We start from the raw sequence: 8,195 nt of genomic DNA on the forward strand, positions 1-8,195 counted from the left end.
TGGGCTTTGACCCACCAAACACCAGCAGGAGCCGTCTGCCCGGTGCCAAGAGAGGGCTGTGCTCGGACAAGTTGTGTTAAGAGCATCTCTGCTCCTAATTCACTTTGCTCACTTTATATTAGTTTTATTCCTGCTGGGCTTAAATCAGGCAGGGACAGATGTAAACAGGCTTGTAATAAGCTGCTAAAATTGCAAAAGGGCTGTGTGACACATGGCTTCGCATTTGATTCAAGTAGTTACAGTCATAATAACCTTTAATTTTTGTAGTGTTCCTGAGGGCAAAAGTCTCTCCTTTTTATTAGAGAGACCTGAATTTCTAAAGATCCCAGTGTTAGATACAGCCTGCTTGGCATTTGCGTTATGAAAACAACTCTCTGTTTATACAGATGATGGCCTGGGGTGGGGATGATCCTGGCACTGGGGCCACCTCCCCTACGTTTTATTTAAGACTCTGAAATGCTCCTGCTCAGAGATCCTAGAGCTGTGCTGAGAGGCGAAGAGTGGGTGGACTGATTTAAAAAAAAAAAAATAGAAAATATATATTCTAGGCAAAAATTTCTCATTATAAATGTTGAAGTAAAGCAGCATCACAGATGACAGGTCTTCAAAGCCAAAGCACGAGCCGCGCTCAGAGAGGGAGGAAACCAGGCGGATCCCCCCCCCTTGATTAGCGAGGCTTTCCAGGCGCTGGCTTGCTCCCTTTCTGTCTCCAGGCTGCCTTTGAAACAGCCCCTTTGACGGCTTCAGGCATTTCTTAGTTTAGCTGAGAATGAGCGAACATAAGAGAAGAAATCTGTAAGAATGACAGGTCCTGTGTGCATCTTTCATATGCATTTCTGGAGCACAAAGACTATTTTAATGAGTCGGCAGGCATGTTGCTTTGTGTGACTCCTGTTTTTAGCAACTCTTCAGTGACAAAGCTACCTGAGAACTTTCCCAGCTGTGACCTCCATGGAAAACGCTCACTTTTTTGGGTTGTTTCCCATGGAACACCAGGTCTTGACTGCTTGAGGAGTGCAGGCGCGGGAGCATCCGCTGGTCCCAACTGCACGTGGTGTGGGGGGCTGAGCTCTCCTCATCCTCCTCCCAGGGCGGCTCCTCCAGCCATGGCTGTGTCCCTCCTGTCCCCTTGCCCACAGTGTTTGCCCTGTGCCCTGCAACGGGGTACATTGTCCCCCCGCTTTTAAACATCACTGCTTTGCAGGGAAAACTCAAAGGAGGTGTGGGTGCCCAGGCTGAGTCCGGAGGAAGCCTGAATGGCACCTGCCCAAGCATCTCCGCTCAGGTTGATGCTGCCTTCGCAGGTTCGGACGGACCCGAAACCATTAACGAAGATCTCTCCGTAACATTTCCAGGCAGCACAGCTCTGAGCAGGAGAGCTGAGACATCCCTGCAGTCTGGAGTTTGGTGGCTGCTGGGAGGAGAGCAGAAGGTTTCTCAGAAAGGGCAGAATTGGAGCTTGTCTTTGCAACCCGGTCACGGTCGCAAGCGATAAATGAAAGCCAGCTGATGGACCAGTCACAGGCCCTGTATTCACCAGAGCTACGGGGCTGGGTGTTTTGATCCGTTCAAAGGCATCAGAAAATGAGGCAACCAAAACATGGTACGAGATCATTTCTCTTTATTTTGACAAAGCGAAGAGATAAAATCAGATTCCTCATAATTATGCAAATAAGAGCATCTACGTGGCATAAAACTGATTTTCTTTGTACACAATTATTTCCTTAAAGAATGTTTTTTATGACTGGCTATTAGGAAAACTGAAGAAAGAATAATCAAAGGATGCTTTATGATATGAATTTCCAACAGGCCTTGGGCTCCTGTTGTTTTCCTAAAGATATTAAGTTGGCTTGCGAGAAGTAGATCACATGCTTAGAAAAGCCTGTACCGCCCGAAGAAGTGTATTGCAAATTGCTGCCAGCACACGCTGTGCCGCTGACTGCGCGTCCCACGAAGGGACCATGTCCAGCAAACTGCATCTCGAGCTGGCGTATGCAGCATTTCTTGTAAAATATTTGCACGTCCACCACCAGTAATCTGTCTGTCCCCCCAGGGTCTGAAGTACAGAGGTGGGTCCCAGTCCTGCTTCTCCTGAGGTCAGTGGTGAAACTTCTGCTGATGGAAATGGGAACCGGATCAGGCCTTTCCCCTGACCTGACCCTGCCTCTGACCTCTGCATCCAAAACCCAGGGCTGCTCTTCTGGGGAATTGTGTCAGTGCCTTGAAAAATGCCTTCCTAGCGGGCAGACATCAGGGGTGGAGCATCTGCCCTCAGCTGAGATTAACTCGTTCCACTTCATTTTTCCTCCTTCCTGCCCTGGTCTGTCACATCAGCTCGCTGAGACTCTTGCTCCTGTGCTCACAGCATCCAAATACGAACTTGGTCCTTTTGTTGAGCAAGTGCTGGAAGAGAGCGCTGCGGGCTGCCTGCCTCCCTGCTTCACGCCAAGCTGCTCCCAGTCCAGCGACAGCAACTGGGCAAAATCCTTCAGCAGCAGTAGGTTTCTGGGCAAGCCTGTCCTCGCACAGCAGTGTCTCTGGGCATCAGGGAACAGCGCTGGGGGATGGTTTTGGGCATTTTGGGAAGGTTGGGGTGTGAGCTGGGCTGGTGCAGCCTGGCCCAAGGGCAGCACTGAAACCCTCTGCAGCTGTGTGAGCTTGCGAGAGCCCCCGGCTGCTGGGAGAAGCACAACGCACGCACACAGTGTGCGCTCTCCTTCTGTTTATATTTTTAGGGGTTTTGTTCTGTTTTTCCCCAGGGCTGAGCGGCTCCCAGGCTCTTGCAAGCTCCCCGTGACCGTGTGAGCTTGGCTCGGTGGAGGGGGGGGGTTTCACGCACCGTCCTTTGAGCCTCTCTGGCTGCAGCCCGAGGGAGGGTGAACACGCGTCCCCCGGACCTTTAGCGCTACCCACTACCTGGGGTGTGTGATCACCCCCAGTCCCGCTCCCCCCCGGCACCCTCCTGGCCCCCGGCCACACTGGAAACCCTCCTGCGCTCCCTCCCCAGCTCCCAGAGCTGCAGGAGCAAAGCCGCTTCCTTGCCATAAATAAATAAGCTGTTTCTCTGGGTCTGATCCTGCCTTGACCCTCTCCGGTGCTTCCTCGACCAGAGGAAGAGAGGAGGCATCGTGATGGGGCTGGGGACGAGGTGCCCAAGCCCCATCTCCTTTGGGGGGGTCTCAGCTGGTCGCTCGCAGCTGCAGGCAGCTGCCAGACACAGAGCATTTCAACCTGGCACATGCATATGGGTTTTGCCAAGCATCCCCCACCCTGCCTACCCCCCCATACAGGTGTTTTAAATTACACAGAGAGAAATCAGTCTGCTGCTCAGACCTGTCTTAAACCAATTTAATTAAATGCAGGTAAAGGAGGGAGCAGAAATTACGGCAATTCATCACCTTTTAGTCTCTGCAGGTGCTCGGCTGTAGCAGGGCACCACAATTCCCACTTCTCTGTGCTTTTCCTCCTGGGAGTGATCAACCCGCTCCCTTCCAGTGAGCAAAGCCCCCTCCACCTCTGGGATGAGGTTTTAAGGATAATGAGAGAGAGAAGATGATTAAAAGCAAAAAAAACCCAACCCCTGATTCAGTTCCTGCCTTGCTCACAGGTTCCCTGCATGATGCTGGGTGAATCACTTACCTCCGTGACTCACGCCGGCCCCACGCTGCCAGGAGAACAGCAGCTCCTTCTTCCTGACTTGGCCCTTTGGTTTCTCCCCCTGTGGCTGATGCCAGGGACCGGAGAGGGGCAGATGCCCAGAGGACCCCATTTCGTGTATCAGGGGTGCCATGCTGCAAGCTGTCGTGCAGGTGGTGAAGTTCCTACAGAGGGGGAAGGACAGCTCACGGGGCTTGGATTTTGTCAAAGTAGCCCTAAATAGCAGTGCCGATGTGCTTTCCTGCCTGTAAAATGGGGACCGTGATGATTTCTCTGCTCGTCGGCTTGAGGTAAAGTATAACAACCTATGGAGCAGGCACAGGGCATAACAACCCAAGGCTGGGCTGCTGGCAGTAACTTCCACATCAGCAGCCACCAGTGACGCACCAGCCTCAGTCCTACAGACCGAGGATTCATTACCCCGGTGTTTTCCAACATTGCAAAATGGATGCAATTATATTTTTGCAAAATCTGGGCTTTCTCTGACCTGGAGCTAACACTCTTTCTTGCAACTTGCAAGCAAGCAGTCAGCAGACATGGTCTGATGGGACAGCATGCCTTAACGATGCTCTAAATGAACCAGGCTTTCTAAGGAGGCCAGATGGCACCACTGGCAGAGTTTCTGGCTATCCGCTCTCTGCATGCAGCACTCGGGTGGCTTCTTGCAAGGAAACCGGCTGACTGATTTGCAGCTTCCAGTTGGTGCCGATTAATAGCCGAGGTTGAGCAGGCTGGCGGCTCCTGCAGCAGCATTTCATGTTTCCACCCGCTTGCTGAGTAACGTGGTGCCAGGCTCTTGCGGGGTGCTGGAGCCCGAGCGTGCCACGCTCCTCGCTGTCACGTCCGCAGGGCTCGGGGGACATCCACGGGGACCGAGTTTTGGTTCTCTTCATTGCTGAGGTTTCTCTCCCAGCGTTAAATCTCAAGCCCCATACGAGCTATAGGACAAGGCGCTCTAGTTTGTTAACAAGCTCTGTTCACTTAAAGGAGGAAATGTTAAAAAAGGAGCAGCTTTCATCTCGGTCCTGTCAAAGCCTCTTCCCACCCGTCGGGCAGTGGCCAGCAGCTTTCAGCAGTGGCAAATCCATGAGCTAAAATAGCAGTTTCTTCCCAATCTTGTCCTGTCCGTCAGGGCAGTCCCCTGGGCACAGCCACAGAGCCGGGCTCATCGGCTTCCAGGGGACTTTACCACAGGTTGTGGTGCCGATGCTCCCCACGCAGCAGACAGGACTTGGTTTCATTGCCTTTTTCCAGACCTGCTCACAGGTTTCCTTGTTTTAGAGGCACCTGGTGCCTTGACGAATGCAGCCCCTTTGATTTCACAGCACGCTGCAGGTCAAGGCTTGCCCAGCTGGGAAGAGTGTTTTGCTTTCCTATAATCTCCTCCTTTGTACTTAAAACTCAATAAGTAACTAAGGTCGGTTTCCAAAGGCTGCTCGTACAAAATAAAAATATTTCTATTTCAAAGCACCAAAAATATTTAGATGTTACCATTTTCTTCCCTCAGCCCAAACTGTTTGCAGAGTTTGACCTGGGTTCACAAGCTGCTTTAGTGATCCCCCAAACCAGCAGTTTTAGGACAAATCGGGCTAGGAATCACCTAACTGTTTTTAGGTCTGGCAGACTTTTATTATAAATGCTGATCTAATGAGCTTGGCCACAAGGGTACAAAGTGATAAAAGCTATGGGGAGCTTTCAAATACTGTAGCACACCTCAAAGGGTAATTACATTTAATTCTTTCCCATCGTCATTAAACACTCGTGGAGGAAAAGCTGGGACAAGAAAATACTCAACTCCTGCCCCCCCCCCATCAGATATCGCTCGGATTCTGATGGTAATTTTGCAGATCCTTTGCTGCAGAGCCTCCCTCCCCTGCTCTCAAGTCCAAATGCGAACAGCCGCCGGCTGGGCTCTCCAGCCTGCAGCTGGTGTCACCCGTGTCACCCAAGGGTTTCACCCCAGGAGGGTGGCAGTGCCGCTGTGCCGGGCGCTCGGATGAGACGGGGCAGGATGGGGACGTCCCGCTGCCCGGTGGCGAGAGGGAGGGACCCCCGGCCCTTCCAAAAAGGAGTTTCTCTTTCACTCTGCTTTGAGTATGTGGTGACCGTGTGAGTCAGATTTAGCCCAAGCGATGGCATTTCTGCAGTCCCCTGTGTGCCACGCAGAGCCCCGGAGGTATTCAGGGTCCGTATTCCCTCCAGGAAATAAGTCACTAAACACAGCTCAGGATCTGGCCTCCGTTACCAACCCCCCCTTAACTCCCAGTTGGGTTTTTGCCTCCTAATATGCTAAGACATCTTTAAAATTCTCATCCTTGCTGTTTACCTAGGGGCGCTCCTGAAACCTTCAGGTTTTTGACATTTGAGTGATGTAAAAAACCAACAGCTTTCCGTAATGCTGCAAAGTCTTTCAAGTCTTTCATAACACAGGTTGCCTCTGTGTGCAAAATCATGCCGGCACAAAGAAACTATAGCAACATCCTACCGGAATAACTTAAAAGAAAATCTCCTTTGGGAAAAGAATTATTTTGAGGATCACATATGGGAGACCCAGATTATGGTACCAACAGGCTCTGGGCGGCTGGGCTGTCTTGGCGGCATCTCCTCACTTAGCTTTTGCTGCTCTTGCACCAGAAGAAGATAGGAAAAGACAAGCCACGCTGTAAGCTGGCTAAGGAGCTTGGAAACGGCTCAGCGGCTGATACAGAAACCAGAAGCTCCAATGAATTGTGCAAACTCAATGAGCATTTATTGTGCTGATGCTTTGATGAGGAAGCTGTGCTTCATCAGCTGTAGCTATTTATTTTGTTGATTCATCTGCAATTATTCCTTATGCTTTTTTTATCCCCAATAATCCCCTTCTGTTTTCTCACACCTCCTCTTTTAAACTCAACGAGGGAGATAAATCCCAGTTGCCCCTATAGTTAGTGATCAGCTGGATTTTCCAAGGGGTTTGCTTCCCCCCCCCCCGCACTGAAATGCCTGCAGCAATCCCCAATAGCCCCTATTAGGGGAGCAACTCCGCTGCCGCGGGCTCACCCCGCAAGGTGCTTTCTGTGCTGGAAAATCTCTAATTCTGACACCCTTTCTCTGTGATAACTTCTATTTTCACCTGTTTATTTGTACACAGTCCCCAGCGTTCAGTGGCAAAACCTTCAATACGGTTTATTATTGTTTGCATTTTATTTTGTTATGGTTTGTTTCTTGCAACACAAACAAGCTAACCTGCAGGAAGAGGAGAGAGGGCAATGCCAGAGCAACCCTCTTACAATCTGTAGACATCACCTGTTTCCACTTCATTTTAACCTGAATGATATTAGCCTTCATTAGAAGACAATATAAGCATTAAAGCAGCTTGTAGAGGAGGGAGAAGATTTTACTGTGTTATTTGGCTGAGAGGCACACGATGAATCAGTACAGCTTTACTATTCATCTTAAGCACAAGTTTGGGAAGGCATTAACCAGACCAGTCCTATACGCAGCTAGCAGGAGCGGGGCTGAGCGCCTCTCGGCCGATGCACCTAGACCTATGTAAGCAGGCTCGGTTCCTCGTCAGCCCTTCTTCAGTCAGCAAAATTTCTCACTTCGGATTTTCATTCCGAAGTCGGTTATAAAACCCCACTTCAGAACGTGTAGCAATGAAGTCTCTGCGGTGCTGCCGTACAGGTGAGGCTGCGGTCGAGGCCCTCGGCTGCGCGCAGGACTCGCAGGCGAGACGAGGCGGGCAGGAGAAGGCGCTGGCCCGGCGTGCGCCAACGGACGGCTTTCGGGGGCTCTTTGCCATCGCTGGTGCTCACGCCGAGGTCAGGGTGTGCGTACCTCCGCCTGGCTGCCCGCAGCAAACCCAGTATTCCCCCCCCCCAAAGAAACAGGGACGCCTGAAGTAGATAATTAACTTATTTTGGATCACTAAGTCTCCACTAGCAGCTAAATGTTCCTGTTGTATTTTATTATATCAAGTACCAAGAGCAGACGGCAAGATGATCTTTATTACTGCAGCTTTTTATTTATTAGTTTTATCTTCTTAGAGGATTTATTTATTAGAAGAAAACTAAATCTTTGGGTTCTCTTGTCTGTTGGTGTCCGTCCCCCCCCCCACCTGTGTGGACCCAGTTTCTTCAGCCCAAGTTCGATTTCTGTTTGATTTCTCATGCCACCATATGACATTTCCCTACACGGGAGATAAGCGTTTATTCACGTTTCTGTTTGTGCGGAGCGGTAAAATATTAAACTTAAATTTTTTATGACATTCATAGGAGCGGTTATGGAGGCAAACAAGATTACAGCAAGTACTACATAAAGGCTTGTTTATGCAGGGAGGGGGGGGAAAAAAAAACAAACTCGGAATCATGTTTGCAAAACTGGGAAAGAACCCAAGGGGATGGTTTTTTTTTTGTTTTTTCAGTTTTTCCTCTCCTTTTCTTTTCCTACCTCGCTGCTTTTACTGCGACCGCAGTAACAGCTCCCAGCTCTTAAAGGCCGAGTTTATTTTCAGTGAAATATAGGTTCCCGCGGTGGGGTATTTCAGGGTTCAAGGG

Source organism: Haliaeetus leucocephalus, unplaced genomic scaffold, assembly GCF_000737465.1.
Source record: "Haliaeetus leucocephalus isolate CR32 unplaced genomic scaffold, Haliaeetus_leucocephalus-4.0 Scaffold840, whole genome shotgun sequence".
In the NCBI taxonomy this organism is placed as follows: Eukaryota; Metazoa; Chordata; class Aves; order Accipitriformes; family Accipitridae; genus Haliaeetus; species Haliaeetus leucocephalus.